The sequence below is a fragment of the Dermacentor albipictus genome, chromosome 7 (assembly GCF_038994185.2).
Source record: "Dermacentor albipictus isolate Rhodes 1998 colony chromosome 7, USDA_Dalb.pri_finalv2, whole genome shotgun sequence".
NCBI classification, from domain to species: Eukaryota; Metazoa; Arthropoda; class Arachnida; order Ixodida; family Ixodidae; genus Dermacentor; species Dermacentor albipictus.
Window position 1 is genome coordinate 140,099,884 of NC_091827.1, and position 23,915 is coordinate 140,123,798.

At 46.9% G+C, this 23,915-nt stretch overlaps 1 protein-coding gene across 1 annotated transcript in view; it reads right to left on the minus strand.

Moving 5' to 3' along the window:
* LOC139047299 (uncharacterized) overlaps positions 1-23,915 on the minus strand; it is a 1,527,628-nt gene that overhangs the window by 704,097 nt on the left and 799,616 nt on the right. The window lies entirely within an intron of this gene.

A 23,915-nucleotide genomic window follows, 5' to 3' on the forward strand; every position in this document is an offset into this window, starting at 1 on the left:
TTCTTGTTGAGTTTCAAGCGCAGCGACTTTCTGCTCTACGTTCGCCAATGTGGCATTCATGCTTGTGATACGCTCCTCAAGTAATTCTTGGTTGGCTTTCACTTCATTAAGAGCTGAGATTAGCTCAGCGTGACGCGCATCCATTTTAGTAGCAAGGCAGTTGATGGCCTCGAGAAGCAGGTTAGTGCTACAACTGGGATTAGGCCCAGGGTTAAGCTCAATGTCTCCGGACATCACAAGCAACTTCGTAACATGCACATAGTCCGCAAATAAACACCACAAAATGTCCGGACATGGGATGAGCAGCAAAGTGCGTCTGCTAGAGCGCTTACAGTAAAGGTAAGTCGAGTTACCAACCTGGATGTAAAAGAAGAACGGTCTCAGCAAAGACTCCGCCATTGCTGCTATCCCAGGCCCACTGACTAGGGTCGTCATCGTTGGCCTATTTATATGCGCACCACAGGATGACGCATGCGTTGATGCCATTGGTTTGGTGAAAAGATCCGGTGCGATGATACCGCTGACGTTTCTCGCATGCGCAGATGAAGAGAACAGCAAATCATTGCATGATGCAAAGGCCGAGTTTTCAGCAAGGAAGGGCGTAGTACAGGCTTCATCGAAGGGGTTCCAGGCAGGGACAGAAACAGCCCGATTAGTGGAAGAATCTGGATGTAAAAGAAGCACGGTCTCAGCAAAGACTGCGCCATTGCTGCTATCGCATGCCCACTGACTGGGGTCGTCATCGTTGGCCTATTTCAATGCGCACCACAGGGTGACGCATGCGTTGATGCCGTTGGTTTGATGAAAAGATCCGGTGCGATGATTCCGCTGACGTTTCCGACATGCGCAGACGAAGAGAACAGCAAATCGCCGCATGATGCAAAGGCCGAGTTTTCAGCAAGGAAGGGCGTAGTACAGGCTTCATCGAAGGGATTCCAGGCACGGACAGAAACAGCCCGATTAGTGGAAGAATCTGGATGTAAAAGAAGCACGGTCTCAGCAAAGACTGCGCTATTGCTGCTATCGCATGCCCACTGACGAGGGTCGTCAACGTTGGCCTATTTAAATGCGCACCACAGAGTGACGCATGCGTTGATGCCATTGGTTTGGTGAAAAGATCCGGTGCGATGATTCCGCTGACGTTTCCGACATGCGCAGACGAAGAGAACAGCAAATCGCCGCATGATGCAAAGGCCGAGTTTTCAGCAAAGAAGGGCGTAGTACAGGCTTCATCGAAGGGGTTCCAGGCACGGACAGAAACAGCCCAATTAGTGAAATAATCTGGATGTAAAAGAAGCACTGTATAAGCAAAGACTGCGCCATTGCTGCTATCGCATGCCCACTGACGAGGATCGTTATCGTTGGCCTATTTAAAGGGACCCTGAAACGAATTTGGCGATTTTCCACAAACGTACTGAGTCGTTAGAGTAGGTCCTTCTGATCATTAATTGATGCATCTAAATGCTCTGCGTAAAGCGTGTAATTTATTATAAGGTTTTAAAAATGCACATCGCTGCCGATCGTAGCACACTGCTCGGCGGAATTTTAAGCCACCCCTACCCATATGATGCAAATAACCCATATGACGTCACGTGGGCGAGCTATCTGATTGGCTGACCAGGGCGCGTGGTCGATAATTTTTCCAACTGTATGGTAAACAAATAATCTTCGTAATAGTTGGAATGTTAGTTCATTTGTTTTTATAAAAAGAAAGTAACATAAAGAGAATGCACAAGAACAATTTTTCAGTACACTTCAGCACTTCCGGCACACAACAAGTGTTGTCTGCTTGTGTTACAACGTACTCCATTTTGACGAGAGCTCCGCGGTCAGAGTCGATCTCAGTCTTTTCGCGAGCACTATGATTCGACTTTGTTGCCTTGTGGACTGCAAACCTAGCGACTAGCAATATGTCAAGCTGCGACATCGTGTCCCTCTGCTAGGCAGTATACAAGCGAACTGGCTGCTGCGCATGGGACTGCCGGTATCCGATCGGCGGGATTTGCGCGTTTGTGGCCGTCACTTTGTTTCGCGAGTCCAGTATTAGGGAAACGCAAGCACAAGGGGACAGGGTCTGGCCGCTTGACTGTGCCGGGATGAGCCACGAGATGAGCAGAAGGGCAAATGTGAATGTCTGCACGGTGCAGCCACCTGGTGGCACAGAGCTCAACCATACACAGTAGCTGCAACGAAGTGTACTCTTCTTTGCTGCTGGTGTGTATTTTTCGCAGGAGTGTAATCATCAACACGTTGATTTATAAATGTTTAGAATGCTTTACACTTGGTTAGAGCAATATTAGCGCTTTGTTTGACTGGTTAAGCTCTGCGCCAGCAGGTGTCTGGACCGTGCAGACCGACCAGGCTGCTCACGTACGTCTAGGCTAAAGTTCCTTCATCAGCTTGAGTTTATGCCTCCAGTCATTTGCCGAAATGACCAGCTTGCCTGTTTTTAGCGGAGTACCGGACACGTTAGGCGCTACGACAGAATGCTCGCAATGCACGCTGCTTCGATAGCTCTCGGTCGACGGCCAAGCGGCTAGCGGAGAGGTCTCGCGCGGGAGGGGGCGTGCTCCTAAACAACCGGAAGTGAACGATGTGACGTTGCATCGTGACGCGGAGCCAGTGAAGGCGGAGCTTAGCGCCGCTCGCTCGGCGAGCGAGTTGAGGAGGAAAAGCATAGCTAGGGAGGAGGGTAACTTCTAATCGCTTGCAGCTCCATTAATACGTAACGCTTCACTTAAATTGTGGTGCGAATGTTCTACTTAAGCTGTACCCTACACGCCTACAAAATTTGTCCGAACCATTTCAGGGGCCCTTTAAATGCGCACCACAGGGTGACGCATGCGTTGATGCCGTTGGTTTGGTGAAAAGATCCGGTGCGATGATTACGCTGACGTTTCTGACATGCGCCGACGAAGAGAACAGCAAATCGCCGCATGATGCAAAGGCCGAGTTTTCAGCAAGGAAGGGCGTGGTACAGGCTTCATCGAAGGGGTTCCAGGCACGGACAGAAACAGCCCGATTAGTGGAATAATCTGGGTGTAAAAGAAGCACGGTCTCAGCCAAGACTGCGCCATTGCTGCTATCGCATGCCCACTGACGAGGGTCGTCATCTTTGGCCTATTTAAATGCGCACCACAGGGTGACGCATGCGTTGATGCCGTTGGTTTGGTGAAAAGATTCGGTGCGATGATTCCGCTGACGTTTCTGGCATGCGCAGACGAAGAGAACAGCAAATCGCCGCATGATGCAAAGGCCGAGTTTTCAGCAAGGAAGGGCGTAGTACAGGCTTCATCGAAGGGGTTCCAGGCACGGACAGAAACAGCCCGATTAGTGGAATAATCTGGATGTAAAAGAAGCACGGTCTCAGCAAAGACTGCGCCATTGCTGCTATCGCATGCCCGCTGACGAGGGTCGTCATCGTTGGCCTATTTAAATGCGCACCACAGGGTGACACATGCGTTGATGCCATTGGTTTGGTGAAAAGATCCGGTGCGATGATTCCGCTGACGTTTCCGACATGCGCCGACGAAGAGAACAGCAAATCGCCGCATGATGCAATGGCCGAGTTTTCAGCAAAGAAGGGCGTAGTACAGGCTTCATCGAAGGGGTTCCAGGCACGGACAGAAACAGCCCGATTAGTGGAAGAATCTGGATGTAAAAGAAGCACGGTACCAGCAAAGACTGCGCCATTGCTGATATCGCATGCCCACTGACGAGGGTCGTCATCGTTGGCCTATTTATAGGCGCACCACAGGGTGACGCATGCGTTGATGCCGTTGGTTTGGTGAAAAGATCCGGTGCGATGATTCCGCTGACGTTTCCGAGATGCGCAGACGAAGAGAACAGCAAATTGCCGCATGATGCAAAGGCCGAGTTTTCAGCAAGGAAGGGCAAAATACATGCTTCGTCGAAGGGGTTCCAGGCACGGAGAGGAAACAGCCCAATTAGTGGAAGAATCTGGATGTAAAAGAAGAACGGTATCAGCAAAGACTGCGCCATTGCTGCTATCCCATGCCCACTATCCACTGCGATCCATGACTTGTAAGATAAAAAGACGACATTTTTTAAATGGTTAGAAATTTGCATCACGTGGCGCCACTGTGCATGGGTTGAATAGGGGTTTGTTTCCTGAAAATAAAGTTGTTGAATTTAGAGCATTGTGATGTCGTCTCCTTTCTGTCCTTATTAGGTGGTGCCAAGTGTGCTTTCAATGACATTTTTGAGCCTAACTCAAATTCGCCAATAGCTCTTTCAACGCAGAGAATATCGTCATGAGATAAAGAATATGGATGTTGCACGTCCAACCTACAAGGAAAACGGAAATATTGTAATCCTTTATATACTTACAGTATCGCGCAGTTTAAGCAAAATAGCCCAACGTGTAGACGTAAAAGCGTGGTTCTGTGCCCCCTATAAACTGGCAAATTTATGTAGAGCAACGGACACTGAAAACAGGGGAAAGAAATCTTGCAACACGCAGCATCGCACCATTTGTGTAGCGTGCAATGACGGCATAGTATGCCGCATACTAGTGTCACGTAAAGGCTTTCACGTAGGACAATCAGATTGATGCATTAATGACAGGTATGCGGAGCATGCGAATAATGTTACAAATAAGAGAGTGGTTGTTTAGCAGTTCACTGAAGAGTTTGCAGATGCAAAGCTAGGCTCCAGATTTAGGTGCACGTTAAAGAACCGCAGGTGGTCAAAATTTCCGGAGTCCTCCACTACGGCGTGCCTCATAATCAGAAAGTGGTTTTGGCACGTAAAACCCCAAATATTATTATTATTAAAGCTAGGCTCCACCAGTGTAAAAAAATAGCAAGAAGGAAAACGAGAAAGTGACTAGAATGGAGCCTTTACCATTTGTGTTCTTCCAAGCTATCATGCTGCTCTGCGTTGCTGTTCCTGCACCGGTATTGAACATACTTTCCCGCTAGCAAGTGACGGGGGCAGCGCCTCCCCATCACTAGACGATACCGCCAATTTTGGACCCGGCGCAGCTAACCGGATGGCAACACCTACGTGATACCGAGACCGGCAGCGCTATCTGCAAGGAGCGTGCCCTATATAAGCTGCTGCCCACCGACTGCGTGCTGAGGCACGACACCGCGACTAGAATGGAGCCTTTACCATTTGTGCTCTTCCAGGTTAATTACCTTAAACGGGGTTCTTGCCTAAAAACGTGCAATCGCTGCCTTTTTGTGATGTCGTGCCCCTGCGACTTGTTAGACATGCTAGCAAGAGGCAAAAACTATCTTTTCTCTTGTCTCAGACACTTGTTATAGATGCTTTCGGGTGATATTGAGTCCAACCCTGGCCTGGATAATGATGCTGTTTTGGCTACCGTATTAGCAACCGTCGAGATAATTTAATTCGGAGAAGTAGACATTCGCAGCGAGCTTCAGGTTATGAATCAGAGGAGGGCGTCAGTCGACCTTGAACTGAAGCAATTATCAGCCAGGATTCGGGCCGTTCAAGTACATATAGTTAACGTAAAAAGCGCCCATGCCTCTGCCGTCCCTCCACCGTCCGTACCAGACAGCGTCGCACTGCAGCTAAAGAAAATAGAATCGCGCTGCGACGACGCCGAAAACGAGCAACGCCGATTCAATTTACTTTTTTGGCATCCCTGAAGACCCTGCAGAGACATGGCCAACTTCCGAGAAAAATGTGATCAGCCTGTGTTCGGAACTTCTGGGTATTACCATTGTTTCTTTCCAGATTGAACGTGCTCACCGCCTTGGACGACATCAGCCAGATAAAATTAGGCCTATCATTGTAAAGTTCATGCACTTTAAAGACAAAGACAACGTTATCAGATCAGGTAACAAATTTAAGGGCACTGACTATGCTGTTCAGATTCAGATTCAGATTCAGATTTATTGGTTCCAAAACAGAAGTAATTACATGACGAATATACAGACGAGGGTCCCAAAGTCAAAGAACTGTAGTGGGACCCTCGGTTAATAATAACAACATTGATGGTGATATCAATAGACAGCAAATTAGCGTATTATAAAACATCTACAGATCAAATACATCATTAGACATGTCATTTACAATCAAACAGGAAAAGCACGTTATAAAAGAAAGTCGGAAAAAAGCATGGGTAAAATACAAGAAATGACATGTGAGATAAAAGTCAAAGGTACACCGCCAGATCGTAGTTAAGTTATCGCAGGAAATGATGCTTAAGGTGAGTTTTAAAAATTGCAAGAGAAGTGCAGGATTTTATGGTTGATGGCAATTCATTCCAAAGAGAAATTGCAGCGAAGGAAGATGTTTTTTTGCCGTAATTGGTATGAACCATGGGTAATAAGAAATTGTTGTTAGCCGCAAATCTGGTCATATTTTTATTCTGCAAAAGGTCAGTTGCAATGAACGGAAACGTAAGGTTATTATGAAGCAACCTGTGGAGTAAGACGAGTATGTTAAACTGGAACAAATCAATAATAGGCAAGATATTATACGCTCGAAGTAACAAAGAGGCATTAGATTGCATGGAGCTAGAAGTGATAATGCGTATTGACTGATTTTGGATATGTTGAATTGATGATAAGTGACAAGCGTACGTGTTGCCCCATGAAACAATGCCGTAATTAATGTGACTATGAATGAACGCATAATACAACGCTAGCAGAGCCTCACGAGAAAAAAAAGGGCGAGCTTTGATTAATGCACGTATACCAAACGCAGTCTTGTGCTTGAGATGTTGGAAGTGAGAGCGAAATGTAAGGTTAGGGTCAAGATGTATGCCAAGAAAAGTGACATCGGTGCTAACGGGAATTGAATGAATTCCAAGCTCTACTTCAGGAATAGAAGTTAAGGCCCTTTGAGCACTTTTGAATAACAGAAATTTAGTTTTTAAAGGATTAAGAAATAAGTAATTGTTACTACACCATTTTATAATGTTACTTAATGCAATATTTAATTTAGAAGTAAGAGTAGTAACAGATTTGTCAGATGAAGATATGGTTGTGTCATCTGCATATAAAATGCAATGAACGCAGTTGGTGGAGTTAAGAGAATCCGGAAGATCATTAATATATAAAAGGAAAAGCAAAGGGCCCAGAACTGATCCCTGTGGTACAACTTGGTTAATACATTTTGTTACTGAGAAAGTATTTGCTGCATGTACTGTGTACGGCCGGTCAAGTAAATAATTTTTTAAGAATGTTAGCGCAGGACCGGTTATACCATAAGAGTCAAGTTTATTAAACAGGACTTGATGGTTAACCGTGTCATAAGCTTTACTGAAGTCTAAAAATACAGATCCGACTAAGTTTCCCGAATCAATACATTTTTTTATGTAGTCAGTTAGAGATAGAACAGCTAGATTCGTGGAACTTCCTGGGCGGAAACCAAATTGATTGTTCTTTAGCAATTTAAACTTTGTTAAGTAGTTATTAAGACGTTTAACAAATAATTTCTCAATGAGTTTACTAAGGCAGGACAGAATTGCAATTGGTCGGTAATTATTAAGTGTGTGTTTGTCGCCTTTCTTAAAAACAGGAATAATCTTGGCATTTTTTAAAAATGAAGGAAATGCACCTTCCTTAAACATAAGGTTAATAATGTTACAGAGCGTGTCGCAAACTAAATGCGCAACCAGTTTTAAATGCCTGACACAAATATTGTCTAAGCCAGGCCCTGTATTTTTAAGGTTAGCAATCGTGGAGCGCACTTCATTTGGTGTAGCTGGTAACAAGAAGAATGATTGTGTTGTACGGCTCAAAGTATTATGCAACTGCGCATGTATGTTGTTATTAGTGTAAACAGAAGAAAAGTAGTCCGAAAAAGCATTAGCAATTTCGTTGGGGTCAGAAAGAGTGAGACCTTTGTAATTTATTTTGGTTATAGAGGCATTAATAGGCGATTTGTTAAGAAAAGTGTTCAATAACTGCCATTGCTTTTTGGGGTTATCTTTATTCTGATCAAATTTATTTTCGTAGTACTTTTTCTTCGCCTGTTTTAGTAAAACATTCAGTAATTTACAGTATCTACTATAGCGCCTAGCTAGTCTAGTATTAAAGGGCTGACGTTTAGTTTTCTTGTACATGTTTTCCTTCTTTCTTAAACTTTCTAGAAGACCGTCCGTCATCCATGGGTTGCGAGGATATTTATACTTTTTCCCACATTTTACAGTGCGTGTGTTAGTCGAAACGGCCGATAAAAATAAAGTGCAGAATTTCTTTAGTGCTTCTTCGGGATCAGACATAGAATTAATTGGCGACCAGTCAGTTTCACTGAGGGCTTCAATAAAGCTATCTGCACTAAATACGGAGGTAAAGTAGCTATTATTGTTCTCATGTATTTCATTGTTAAATGTAAGAAAAACAGGAAAATGATCGGTTATGTCAGTATTAATAACCCCGGAGCAAGGCGATGGTGATATGTTAGATAACACGTGATCAATAAGTGTACTGCTCCCATGAGGGGCTACCCTAGTTGGGCAGTCAATGAGCGATTCAAAACCGAATCCAGCAAAATAATCTGTGTAAGTTGTGTACGAGGTAGCTTCAGTGTCAAGTAAGTTAATATTAATATCACCTACAATCACCACATCCTTATTTTCAAAAGCTGGCGTGGACAATACTGCATCAAAAGAAAGCAAGAAATCGTTAAGGGAAGATGACGGTGAGCGATAAATGCAACCAAGGATCAAGTTTTTGTTGGTATTAAGGAATGACCGGTCGACTTCTATCCACACTGACTCAGAATGATTCACGTTAACTGCCAGATCAAATCTGCGAGCGTAGGTAACAGCTTGTGAAACAAAAATGGCGGCGCCACCATGACTGTTAGTTGGACGATGACAATACTCGGGTTGATAAGACGGAAAACCGCTCATGTTGTTGTCGGAATCAGAAAGCCAAGTCTCCGATATGCAGATAAAAGTGAAGACATGGTCAAGTGAGGCAATGAAGTTATTAATTTCATCTATGTTCTTACGAAGGCTACGAGCATTGAAGTGAATGAGTGATCGTTTATTTGCGGTAAGACAAGATTTTACGTCAACGGGGTAGAGCAAGGCCATGAAAAAAAAATGAAAAAAAAATATTTACAGTGAATCACGCAAAGATTCGAAGGTCGGACTCAGTGAAAATGCGATAGACCCTGCTATCATCAGTTTTGCGGGCTTTTATCTGGCAGTTTTCTGTCCATAATTATTTCCACTTATTTTCTTTTTTGAGTGCCAGCGCCTTCGAGAACATCTTCTTGTTATCAATGGTCAAGTGGTCATTTACATACACAGGCGTGCTAGTGCCACCTGTGAAACCAATGTGCTCTGTGCGAAGCCTAGCTCTTCTTGCCTTCCTGATGAACTCGTTTTTCTTATCCCGTGAGCAGAAGCGAGCAATGATGTTCTTCTCATTTGATTTAGAGGCAACACGGTGAGCCGTATCGATATCAGCGGGTAAGAGAGGGTACTCGATAGCATCGCCAATTCTCTTCAGAATGACTCCGCAGTCTTCACCCTGCGATGTAGGGATTCCCTTAATTTCCACATTATTCATTCTCGAATATTGCTCTAAATCGGCCACTTTTCTTTCGAGCGCTTCGTTACGCGATAAGAGCGCTTTGTTTGAGGTTACGAGTTCTTCCTGTCTTAGTTTTATTGTGTCTAGTTCCTTGTTCATGAACTGAACACTTTCACAGAGGGAAGCGTGCTCACCTAGTCCTACATTCTGTAGCTTGATGTTAATTCGTGATACTAAATCATCGATCAGTGTATCCAACTTCTCGTTCAGCACTGCTTCAAGAGATGCAATTTTTTTCGCCAGTTCCGCTGTGGTAGGCATAGTGAAGCATATACACTACGAACAGTAAAACAAGAACTTTTGGCAGCAGTTGCGGCAGAATTAATTTTTAGATAGTGTACATAAGTAATAAACCAACCTGTTGGCAAGAAGAATTTTCTTAGAAGGAGGACATGCCGCCGCAACTGCTGCCGCCAAATTGAATCAGTGTCGTTGTGTGCGTCCTTATATGGTCCTCGTTGAAGTCACGTGCAGTCCGCGCAGACTCAGCAGGCAGACTCAGCAGCAATTCCGGAGGACTTTTCGCTCCAGACGCGTATCGCCAGGAAAAAGTTGCGTGAGTACGGCAAGGCTGTAAATGTTCCTTTCAAGCTGAATGTTGATAGACTGCGCGTGGGTGGCATATATTACGTGTATGACCCTGCGTCAGACACGGTCACGAAATCACCAAGATAGCTAACCCGTAGGCCGACTTCACGCACTACTCACAACTCCTGTCAAACTTACACCAGGCAGTCTCAGTTACCTCTTTCTTTGTCTGTTTCATTTACAAACATTAGACGCTCGCTTCCGAAACATGACCAACTTTGTTTTGTCCTTGATGATAGTACCTCTGATATGGTTGTCCTAGCAGAAACTTGGCTTACTCCTGAAATTAATGATACTGAAATATTTCCTCATAACAACTCTTACAATGTTTACCGCCATGATCGTAGAACTAGAAGGGGAAGAGGCGTCCTGCTAGGCGTAAGAAAAAAGTTTTCTTCCTTTCTAATTGATTCGAAAGCTGATCTTGAAATTGATTGGTGTGCATGCTCATCATCATCGACTAAGGTACTCATTGGTGTGTGTTATCGACCACCTGACTTTCGCCATTCCTTTGTGGATGAATTTCGCAATAGTATAGCCACAGCTGTGGAGCTATTTCCTTCAGATTACTTATACATTTTTGGAGATTTTATTTATCCCCTAATTGACTGGTATTCCTTGTTTTCTCCCTGCCATAAATCTATCGACTTCATTAACTTAGCTTTAGATTTTAATTTATTTCAGGTCATTAAGGAACCCACTCGTGGTCAAAATTTCTTACACCTAATGCTTACCTCTGGTCCTGATGCAGTTCTACAAATACTCAACCTCGATGGATTCAGCGATCATAAATTACTACAAATCCCTCTTTACATAACACTTGATGATGTCAGCTTTGCATCCAAGAAAATAAGAAATTACAGTAAAGGTAACTATAAAGATATGAATTCCGATCTGGAAATGTTCGTCCACCAAGAATTTATGCCCTCTTTCTCTGTACGTCCCGTTGATGAAAACTGGACTCTTTTCAAAGACAAAATATCTTCACTAATTGACAAGTATGTCCCATTAATTACAATATCTAATAACAGGACTAACCAATGGTTCAACAAGCACCTTCGTAGATTAAAAAATAGGAAAAAACGCTTATACCAGAAAGCCAAGCAAAACCCGACAGCTTGGGTTGAGTGCAAAAACATTTTAAAAACTTACTGCTGGGCTATATCTGCTGCCAAAGATAAATATTACAACCATGATCTACCCACATTCCTCAAATCGGACCCAAAAAGGTTTTGGAAAACAATTTTCCCGGACAATGGCTCAACTTACATTTCCCTGCACGGAGCCAACATACCTCTAGCTGACCACGAGTGCCCTGTCGCTTTTAACAATTTTTTTATCAGTATTTACGACGAAGGATCAGTCCACTGTACCCCTTATCCTTGAACCCGACTAGCCTTACATGGGTATTAACACCACCATCGAAAGTATACCGCGTCTAATTACGAACATCAAATTATCTACATCTGCCGGTATTGATAACATTAGCTCCAAAAGACTAAAAAACACTGTCTCCGTTTCCAGCTAAATATTACTTCACATATTCCGACAATCATTATCATCCGGTAGCCTCCCTTCTGACTGGAAAATTGCTAAGGTAGTGCCTGTATCTAAGGCGGGAGATTGAAATTCGCCTGGTAACTACCGTCCTATCTCCTTAACTTACATTTCTTGTGAATTACTTGAGCATATCATCGCTTCTCATGTCTACAGCCACCTTGAGTCCAATCATTTCTTTTTTACTAAACAACATGGCTTCAGGAAAGGGTTTTCGTGCGATTCACAGCTATTTGAACTTACAACCGATCTACAATATAGCATGAATAACAACAAACAATCCAATTGTATTTTCCTTGATTACTCAAAAGCATTTGACCGTGTTGCACATTGTCCTCTAATCTCGAAGTTATCTTCACTCCGGCTAGATTCGGTAACTCTTTCTTGGCTACGGAATATTTTGTCACTTCGCCAGCAGTTCACAGTCGTTAGCAGTTCGTATTCACCCCCTTGCTACGTCACTTCCGGTGTTCCACAAGGCAGCGTTTTAGGACCATTACTATTTCTAATATACATCAACAACCAGCCTACTAACATATCTTCTTCCATCCGTCTTTTTGCTGACGATGGCGTAATTTACCGCACCATTATTCTATCGACGACCACATCACACTTCAAAATGTCCTCAAGAATATCTCTGATTGGCGTAGTACCTGGCAAATGCATCTTAACGAATCTAAATGCAACGTTATTACTTTTAGCCGGAAGCATGTCAATTCTAAGTTCACTTACTTTCTCAACTACTCTCAAGTCTCGGAAGCATCTTCATATAGATATCTCGGAGTTCTCATCGCTCCTAATTTTTCCTGGACATCCCACGTCACCGCCATTTGCGCCAAAGCCTCACGAACTTTGGGGTATTTACGAAGAAACTTAAAAAAACGCCCCAACCAGCATCCGGAAGCTTGCATATGCAACATTGGTCCGGTATCAACTAGAATTTGCAAGCCCTGTGTGGTCGCCTCATAAAATATATCTAATCAATCTGTTAGAAGCCGTACAGAACAGAGCCGCACGTTTTATTTCTTGCGATTATAACTATTCTCATAGCGCAAATGAAATTAAACAGAATCATGACATCATTTCACTTGAAATTCGCCGTTGCATCGCACTTCTCTGTTTGTTTCACAAGTACGTTCTTGGTAACAGGCTGTCTCCGCTATCTCTCGAAAGGCCTTTGCGCATGTCAAAACGCCTCCATAAATATTTCAGTTACTCGTGCATCTTCGGTCACACATTAACCTTCATAGCTCTGCGCTTCCACGTGCCATTTCCCTGTGGAACGATTTGCCCGATACTATGGCTTTCTTAACAAACCATGATTCCTTCCGCAGCCAAGTCAGCAGTCATCTTCAATAACACCATTTTAATCTGTTCACCAGCTTATTAGCAGGGAAGAAGTTTGGGCGTGTTGGTGGTATGCATTCAGACTGGGACTTAGCGCTCGTCCTGTGTTCTGCTTGTCCCTGTGTAATTTTTTGCGCTATGTATCCCAGTATGAATGCGCACCAGCTTATGCGTTTTCATTTTTACTTCTCAGTTGCATCGTGGTTTGTACTGCGCATCAGTTACATTTTGAAAGTGCTGTATCTCTTGTGTTTGAATGCTTTATAGTAGAAATGTATAAGTGCCACTTTCTACATAATATGTTTACTAGCTCTTATAGTACTATTGCTGTTTATACCCACTACTACATCATGCTCCTACGGGGGCCTGTAAGGTCATTGTAAATAAATAAATGACTTGAAAATTAAAGCACATAATATTTCAGCATTAGCAGATAGGCGCCTTAGTGAGGCGTCAAATGCAGTGTCAGCAGAATAGTTTTTTTTTTGTAGCGAAGCTGCATACGGCTAGGATCCGGGACTTTATGGCATCTGCACGCAAAAACTCTCCTCCTAAAAAGTGCAAATGAAAGAGCCAACAAGAAACGCAAAGGCAAATCGCCGCATGCATCGGAGCTTGTTTTAATGGCCACCTCTGTCTAAAACAGCGCACCGTCACAGTTGTGCCTCTAAATATATGACGCAGTGCGTCACGTTACGTGCGCCTGGCGACCAAGGCGTACTTTTGGCCCTGTAGCAGCATCGAGGAAGATGAGGAGAACGGTGGCTGGTGAGGAAGCGGGCGCCCGGCTCAGATGACGGCGCGGCCGGTGCGAGGCTACTGCGTTGAAAGATCCGCCGAGGCAAATAAGTAAAAGGCTAGGGCTCAGTAAAAATATACTCCTGTTTATTGTACCTCATCGTCCTCACTGATATTCCAGGTCATAGTACCATTTCGCTCCACCTGTGCTATGGGACGCCACGCGTGATCCGCATGCCTGAAGAGCCCCGTACCTAGAGGAGCGGCAGTAAGAGCAGCGGCGGGAGAGAGGCCATCGACTTCGTGCCATTCCGGCAGCGCGAGAAGAAGAGCGTGCCCGCGATGTGGTACGCAAGCCGCGAGCAAGAGACGGCGACGCATGTGACGATGCCGAGAGTGCCGCAGAGGGACGTCGGCGCAATGAGGGCATGGTGCCGGAATTCGACGGCGCTTACGCAAGGTTCTAAAGAAACTTTCTCGATCGAAACTTCGGATCAAGCTGTCGAGTATGTGTCGCCTGTGGGTCGATAAAGACCTCTCAGAAATCTACGGCATACGGCCCGAAAAACGACGGCAGAAGGCGGTGGATTTGTTGACGCGGTCTTTTCCAGGCGAGAACCTTGCCGAGTTCCAATTCTGCGGTACGTGTAAGGAGGTCATGATAAATGCTAACGGGTCTCGGTTCAGAACAAAGCGTCTACAGAGTGTTTGTTACCCACCGTGGTTGCTGAGTGGTTATGGTGTTGGGCTGCTGTTCACAAGGTCGCGGGATTGAATCCCGGCCATGGCGGCCGCATTTCGATGAGGGCGAAATTCGAAAACAACCATGCACTTAGACTTACGTGCACGCTAAAGAATCCCAGCTGATCGAAATTTCCGGAGTCCTCTACTGCGGCGCGCTACATAATCAGGAAGTGGTTCTGGGACGTAAAACACCGTATTTTTTTACAGAGGCTCTGTTGAAGGGTTCGGTCGCACTTTTCTCGACGACGAACGGTTATGTGTACCCGCTTGTGCCAGCGCATCTTCCGAAGCTCAGCGCCAATGGGATCTGCTTCGCTGATCCCCCATCTTCATAGGAAGGAATTTCGCATGATTTTTTTGCGTGGATGCTGTATCAGATGCGACACGATGGGAAGTTAACAACAAAGAACATTTACTATCAAGGCGAAGTAGTACCCTGCATGATAAACATGCGTAGTCTTGATCTGAATCTCGTTTGCATGATGGTAGTGGCGCGTGCGCTTGCATGGCAGGTGAGCCTTGCACGATACATCTCCCTACGGACGGATAACGGCTTACGTTACTTGATTAAAGTTACTATCGTAGCGTAGTCGATCAGCAGGTTCTGTCTGCCACGCTCGTCTGTGTAGGACTGGAAGAGGAATGGCATACACCCGCCGTGGTTGCTCAGTGGCTATGGTGTTGGGCTGCTCAGCACGAGGTCGCGGGATCGAGTCCCGGCCACGGCGGCCGCATTTCGATGGGGGCGAAATGCGAAATCACCCGTGTACTTAGATTTAGGTGCACGTTAAAGAACCCCAGGTGGCCGAAATTTCCGGAGCCCTGCACTACGGCGTGCCTCATAATCAGGAAGTGGTTTTGGCACGTAAAACCCCATATATAAATTAAATTATTAATAAATTAGAAATGGAATTCTGAAAGCCACCCTGGCTCGGATGGTCCAGGCTATCGGTCTGGGCACTCTGCCCCAAAGATGGTTTGTGATTTCGATTTTCCTAGTTGTGTACAAGCTAGAGAAATTCTGGTGCGGTGGCGTCATCACCACTCGACGAGAGACAGAAACTAGACTGTCTGCCTACAACCACGCTTCATTCTGTAGGGCAGATGCTTCCGCGGCGCGGCATGTCTGTATAGCTTTGACGAGCAAGAGGACCCTTTCTTTCAGCTCCTTTTCGTGCTGCTTGGTGTTGTTTGCACCGAAGACAATCTGGTCGCGTAATAAGGATTCAGTGAAGGGCTCGAAGCTATAGCTGCGTGCCTGTCTTTTGAGGTCACGAAGGAAACGCTGGAAAGCTTCGCCTTCTGCTTGTGTTGTCGAGCGGAAGAAGTACCTCTCAAGAACTTCAATCTGCTGCTCTTGGCAGTATTTAACGAACATCTTTACTACAGTCTCATATTCTTTCTTCCGCGGAAAAGAAAAAAAATTAATACCTATAGCACGTCATCTCCCACAAAGCTCAGCAAAAGCGCGATCTTTACGGCCTTAAGTAGTTCCATCCTTGGCGAGCAGTTGATCTGTCCTGCCCGAACTTTGCGTCGTATTCCTCAGTTGCTGCTTGCTGTCCGGGGTCGAGTACATCTGTGCGTCGCAAAGCCACGCGACTGCTTCTGACAGCATGTATCAGATGTGACATGATTTGACAGATGTGACGGGAGATCAGCAACGAAGGGGGTATATTAACAAGACGAGGTAGGTATATATGGTACCATAGAGTTTCTCACTATAACACCTAGAGGGTAATCTGGCGCCATTGTCTAGGGGAGTTTCTTAAGGAGGCACCGTGCCGTCATGGGAATGACGGTATATGTGTGTGCGAGGCCCGTGTTGGCTGGCGTTGTAAGAGGGTTCATCTAAAACGTGGATATGGCTACGCAAATAACGCGTTTTCAAAGTAAAATCTTCATAAAATGTTTCCATTCACGAATATTACATCTTTACTCACCCACAATGCATGACCGAGCGAAGAAAAGCAAGAACAGACGGCCAACTGTTTCAAAGCGAGCGGGAAACTTGTCGTCTGCCCTCCAACTTTAGCGGCCCGCTGATGCTTTTCACGTAACATGTAGTCGTACACGCAATAACGAGTTCTCATAGTTAAACAAAACATGTTTTCGCAATGAGTGAATCATTGTGACAGACGGAACGGTGCTTGCAAGCGCGTCCTCAAGGTGTCCTGTCTCTACGAGAACGATGCCAATCCGAATCCACAATATAACGGCATTCCCATGCATACCACAGCGCAGCAGCGCCAGATTTCCCTCTAGGTAATGTATTGAGAAACTCTATGTATGGTACCCCGCATGAAAAGAATGTGTAGTCTTTATCTTAACTCGTTCGCACGGTGGTAGCCGCGCATGCACTCGCATGGCAGGTACATACTGTCACGTGGTGGGGACGTTACGAACACAGTAGCAGTACTGTGAAAGACAAAACTAACTTTTATTGAGCGACCCTGTGCCCACAAAACAGGCTACACTTATAGCACAACGATAGCGGTCAACACAGTCGGCGATCGCCGAAAATCTGATCAGCGGGTCAAGCGCGTCGGCTTTTATAGATCAGTCATGGAATGTTCCAGATTAGCCGATGGGAAGCGCGTGCCTTCCACAAAGTTCTGCACTATTCGCGTCGCACATACATATGCAATCAGATTACACAAGTTGCGGTGAAAGACAGTGGAGGGAACCATCGATAACATTCCAGAAACTTCTTTTACATGCAGGCGCGTCCTGCGCTGCACGATAACATTTGTTAGGCGGTCAAACGTTGTCGCCCGATAAAGTACACGTGTTATTACCCCCCTCTTAAAAAGCATCGACCCGATGCTGCAAACAAACAAAAGTAATAAATAAGCACTCGTAGCAAAGGAAACAACAAAATAAGGGAAGTTCGTTAGCGTCCGTAAAACGGTTTAGGACGCACCACGTGGACCACTCCAGATCGTGCGTGGCGCCGCTATGAATGCGAAATGCCGTCTGGCACGACCTCATATTCCAGTGCGCCAATACGTTGGATGACCTTGTAGGGTCCGAAATAGCGTCGCAGTAGTTTCTCACTCAGTCCTCGTCGGCGTATCGCGGGGTCCATACCCAAACACGGTCGCCGGGCTGGTAGTCGAAGAAGCGTCGTCGGAGGTTGTAGTGTCGGCTGTCGGTACGCTGCTGGTTTTTGATCCGTGGGCGGGAGAGTTGTCGGGCTTCTTCTGTGCGCTGGAGATAGGTAGCGACGTCAAGATTCTCCTCGTCAGTGACGTGCGGAAACATGGCGTCGAGCGTCGCCATCGGGTTCCTGCCGTAAACCAACTTGAATGGCGTGATCTGTGTTGTTTCTTGCACCGCCGTGTTGTAAGCGAATGTTACGTACGGCAGGACGGCATCCCACGTCTTGTGTTCGACGTCGACGTACATCGCTAGCATGTCGGCGAGGGTCTTATTCAGTCGCTCCGTAAGACCATTCGTCTGCGGGTGCTAGGCCGTTGTCCTCCTGTGCCTTGTCTGACTGTAGTTCAGAATGGCTTGAGTGAGCTCCGCTGTAAAGGCCGTTCCTCGGTCGGTGATGAGGGCTTCTGGGGCACCATGTCGCAGCAGGATGTTTTCGACAAAGAATTTCGCCACTTCAGCTGCGCTACCTTTCGGCAGTGCTTTAGTTTCAGCGAAGTGGGTGAGGTAGTCCGTCGCCACGACGATCCACTTATTTCCGGTTGTTGACGTCGGAAAGGGTCCCAGCAAATCCATCCCGATCTGCTGGAATGGTCGGCAAGGAGGCTCGATTGGCTGTGGTAATCCGGCTGGCCTTGTCGGCGGTGTCTTGCGTCGCTGACAGTCTCGGCATGTTCTGACACAACGGGCGACGTCAGTGGTCCGGTGCGGCCAATAATACTTTTCTTGTATCCTCGATAGTGTCCGGGAAAATCCTAGGTGTCCAGCGGTCGGATCATCATGTAGGGCGTGCAATACTTCTGGACGAAGTCCTGACGGGACAACAGGAAGGTAGTTGGCGCGGACTGGTGAAAAGTTCTTCACGAGTAGATTGTTTTGAAGCGTGAAGGAAGATAAACCACGCTTAAATGCCCTGGGGACAACGTCGGTGTGCCCTTCCAAATATTCTACGAGGCCTTTTAGCTCCGCGTCTGCCCATTGCTGTGCAGCGAAGTCTTCCGCGCTTATCATTCCAAGGAAGGCCTAGTCATTCTCGTCATCTTGCGGCGGCGGGTCAATGGGGGCGCGTGATAGGCAATCGGCATCGGAGTGTTTTCGTCCGGACTTGTAGGTGACAGTGATGTCGTATTCTTGTAGTCTGAGGCTCCACCGCGCTAGTCGTCCTGAAGGATCCTTTATATTCGCAAGCCAACACAACGCGTGATGGTCACTGACGACTTTGAATGGCCTGCCATAAAGATAAGGGCGAAATTTAGCTGTAGCCCAAACGATGGCGAGGCATTCCTTTTCGGTCGTAGAATAGTCGCCTTCCGCTTTTGACAGTGACCGGCTAGCGTAAGCTATCACCTGTTCGACTCCGTTTCTCCTCTGGACTAGAACGGCACCGAGGCCTAGGCTACTGGCGTCAGTATGGATTTCGGTATCGGCGTACTCGTCGAAGTGCGCAAGTACCGGCGGCGACTGCATGCGTCGTTTGAGTTCTTCAAATGCGTCGGACTGCGGCGTTTCCCACTTGAACTCAACATCACATTTAGTTAGACGTGTCAACGGCTCAGCGATGCCTGAAAAGTCCTTGACAAAGCGCCTGTAGTAGGCACACATGCCATGGAATCTACGCGCTGCCGCCTTGTCGATGGGTTGCGGGAACTGTGCGATGGCAGCTGTCTTTTGCGGATCTGGGCAGACACCCGATTAGCTGATTACGTGGCCTAGGAACAGAAGCTCATCGAAAGCAAAGCGGCACTTTTCCGGCTTCAGAGTGAGCCCTGATGACTTGATGGCTTCTAGTACTGTCGCAAGCCGCTTGAGGTGATCGTCGAAATTTCCGGCGAAGACGACGACGTCATCCAAGTAAACGAGACAGCTCTGCCACTTCAATCCTGCTAATACCGTGCCCATGACGCGCTGGAACGTTGTCGGCGCCGAGCACAGTCCGAATGCAATAACCTTGAACTTGTAGAGGCCGTCTGGCGTGATGAAGGCGGTCTTTTCGCGATCCCTTTCGTCGACTTCTATTTCCCAGTAGCCAGACTTGAGGTCCATCGATGAGAAGTATTTAGCATTGCAGAGCCGATCCAATGTGTCGTCTATCCGTGGGAGGGGGTATACGTCTTTCTTCGTGATTTTGTTCAATTGACGATAATCGACGCAGAAACGCAGGGTTCCGTCCTTTTTCTTAACTAAAATTACTCGAGAGGCCCACGGGCTTTTCGACAGCTGGATGATGTCGTCACGCAGCACTTAGTCGACTTGGCGTCTTATAGCTTCGCGTTCTCGCGTCGAAACACTGTAAGGGCTCTGGCGGAGTGGTCGAGGGCACTCTTCGGTTATTATGTGATGCTTTGCGACTGGGGTTTGTCGAATCCTCGATGACGTCGAAAAGCAGTCTTTGTATCGTCGAAGCAGACTTCTGAGCTGTTGCTTCTTAATCACGGGGAGACTTGGATTTATGTCGAAGTCTGGCTCGGGAACTACGGTCGTCGGTGTAGATGCGACAGAATCGGAGAGGACGAACGCATCGCTGGTATCCTGAATTTCCTCGATGTATGCGATCGTAGTGCCCTTGTTTATGTGCTTGAACTCCTGGCTGAAGTTTGTCAGCAACACCTTCGTGTTTCCTCCGTGCAGTCGAGCGATCCCTCTTGCGACGTAAATTTCACGGTCGAGCAGTAAACGTTGGTCGCCTTCGACGACGCCTTCTACGTCAGCGGGTGTTTCCGTGCCGACCGAAATAACAATGCTGCAGCGAGGCGGGATGTTCACTTGATCTTCGAGTACCCTCAAGGCGTGGTGACTACGAGCGCTCTCCGGCGGTATCGCTTGATCTTCCGACAGCGTTATTGACTTCGGCTTCAGGTCGATGATTGCGCCGTGTTGGTTCAGTAAGTCCATGCCGAGAATGACGTCTCGTGAACACTGTTGGAGGATAACGAAGGTGGCAGGGTAAGTCCGGTCATGAACGGTAATTCTTGCCGTGCAGACTCCAGTCGGCGTAATGAGGTGTCCTCCAGAAGTTCGAATTTGAGGGCCTTCCAATGCAGTTTTAACTTTCTTCAACTGTGCGGCGATGTGTCCACTCATGACGGAGTAATCAGCCCCTGTGTCGACTAAGGCGGTGACTGCGTGGCTGTCGAGAGGCACGTCGCGGTCGGTGGTTCTTTGTCTTGCATTATAGTTAGGTCTTGGCGTCGGATCACGACTGCGTCCCGTTTACCTGTGGCTGGTATGTGACGTCGTCAGGTCGTCTTTCGTCGTCGCATTCTTTCCTTCCAGACTTCGTCGGGACGGCGGCGTGTCGTTATGTCGTCGAGGCAGTTTCTTCGGCGTCTTCGTCGGCGGCGGAGGATCTTCGTCAGTTCAACGGACAGCAACCGCACCTCCATCGGTTGCTGCTTTTAGTTTTCCGGATATGGGCTCACTGACCGGCCCCGGGCTGGGCCAGTGTATGGTCGGCGCTGCGGCGGCAGGTAGCGGCCTGGTGATGGCGAACGCGACGGTCGTCGAGAGCTCCACTGAGTAGCCGCGGGGTTGTCAGCGATATCGCGAGGGCGTTCACCTTGCTGCGGGCGCAGAGCGTTGACGGCGAAACCTCGCAGTCCCATTTCCCGATATGGACATCGTCGGTAGACGTGACCCGCTTCCCCGCAGTGGTAGCAGAGCGGGCGGTGGTCAGGAGTGCGCCAAACGTCGGTCGTCCTCGGGTAGCTGCGCTGGGCGACGGGTGGGCGTGCAGGCGGCGGCGGCGGCGGTGGTCGACGGAATTGCGGCGTTAGAGGGCCCTGGCGCGGTCGCGGAGGGGTTACGTGACGGCGGAATACTGCGGCGTATGTCATAGCTTGCGGCTGAGGTTGCGGCAATTCAGGCGCTACTCCGAGTTGTTGTTGGACCTCCTCACGTACGGCGTTGGCAATCGACGCCACTTGAGGCTGTGATGACGGGAACAGCTTTTGCAGCTCCTCCCGCACGACCGCTCGGATAGTCTCGCGCAGGTCGTCGGCGGCCAGTGACTGAACTCCGGCGTAGTTTGTCGAGTTAGAGCGGCGGTTGGATTGCCGGTTCCGCATTTCCAGTGTCTTCTCGATGCTGGTGGCTTCACGAAGAAACTCCTCGACGGTCTGCGGTGGGCTCCGTACCATTCCGGCGAAATGTTCCTCCTTTACACCACGCATCGGTAGGCGGACTTTCTTCTCCTCGGACATTTCCGGGTCGGCGTGGTGGAATAGGCGGCTCATTTCTTCGATAAAAATCACTGTGGTCTCATTTGGTAATTGCACCTGGATCACTAACAGCGCTTGGGCTCGTTCTCGGCGTACGACGCTTGCGAATAATAATAATAATAATAATAATTATACTTTATTGACACAGGAATTGCGCCAACACTAATACATAATAGGCCTTCCAAAGCCGCATTGGGCTTGAAGCGCAGAGCCAACAGACAGCGTTTAACACGATGTAATATCACGGATAACGCAAGATATGCAGAAACATTGTTAACAGGCACTGACACACAAAAGAAACACAAACAGCAATGAGGAGGCAAAAAATGAAAAGAAACCACGTATCATGCGATGATTGTTGTGTTCATACAGGACACAGGCCAGGCCGGACAGGCCGCCAATGGAATATGAACCTGGCAACGTTTAACGCTAGAACGTTATCTAGTGAGGCGAGTCTAGCAGTGCTATTGGAGGAATTAGAGGGCACTAAATGGGATATAATAGGGCTCAGTGAAGTTAGGAGGCCAAAAGAAGCATATACAGTTCTAAAAAGCGGGCACGTCCTGTGCTACAGGGGCTTAGCGGAGAGAAGAGAACTAGGAGTCGGATTCCTGAATAATAACAATATAGCTGGTAACATACAGGAATTCTATAGCATTAACGAGAGAGTGGCAGGTCTTGTTGTGAAACTTAATAAGAGGTACAAAATGAAGATTGTACAAGTCTACGCCCCTACATCCAGCCATGATGACCAGGAAGTCGAAAGCTTCTATAAAGACGTGGAATCGGCGATGGGTAGAGTGAAAACTAAATACACTATACTAATGGGCGACTTTAACGCTAAGGTAGGCAAGAAGCAGGCTGGAGACAAGGCATTGGGGGAATATGGCATAGGCGCTAGGAATAGCAGGGGAGAGCTATTAGTAGAGTTTGCGGAACAGAATAATATGAGGATCATGAATACCTTCTTCCGCAAGCGGGATAGCCGAAAGTGGACGTGGAGGAGCCCGAACGGCGAGACTAGAAATGAAATAGACTTCATACTCTGCGCTAACCCTGGCATCATACAAGATGTGGACGTGCTCGGCAAAGTGCGCTGCAGTGACCACAGGATGGTAAGAACTAGAATTAGCCTAGACTTGAGGAGGGAACGGAAGAAACTAGTACATAAGAAGCCGATTAATGAGTTAGCGGTAAGAGGGAAAATAGAAGAATTCCAGATCAAGCTACAGAACAGGTATTCAGCTTTAACTCAGGAAGAGGACCTTAGTGTTGAAACAATGAACGGCAATCTTGTGGGCATCATTAAGGAGTGTGCAATGGAAGTCGGTGGTAACTCCATTAGGCAGGATACCAGCAAACTATCGCAGGAGACGAAAGATCTGATCAAGAAACGCCAATGTATGAAAGCCTCTAACCCTACAGCTAGAATAGAACTGGCAGAACTTTCGAAGTTAATCAACAAGCGTAAGACAGCTGACATAAGGAAGTATAATATGGATAGAATTGAACATGCTCTCAGGAACGGAGGAAGCCTTAAAACAGTGAAGAAGAAACTAGGAATCGGCAAGAATCAGATGTATGCATTAAGAGACAAAGCCGGCAATACCATTACTAATATGGATGAGATAGTTCAAGTGGCTGAGGAGTTCTATAGAGATTTATACAGTACCAGTGGCACCCCCGAAGATAATGGAAGGGAAAATAGTCTAGAGGAATTCGAAATCCCAAAGGTAACACCGGAAGAAGTAAAGAAAGCCTTGGCAGATATGCAAAGGGGGAAGGCAGCTGGGGAGGATCAGGTAACAGCAGATTTGTTGAAGGATGGTGGACAGATTGTTCTAGAGAAACTGGCCACCCTGTATACGCAATGCCTCATGACCTCGAGCGTACCGGAATCTTGGAAGAACGCTAACATAATCCTAATTCATAAGAAAGGAGACGCCAAAGACTTGAAAAATTATAGACCGATCAGCTTACTGTCCGTTGCCTACAAACTATTTACTAAGATAATCGC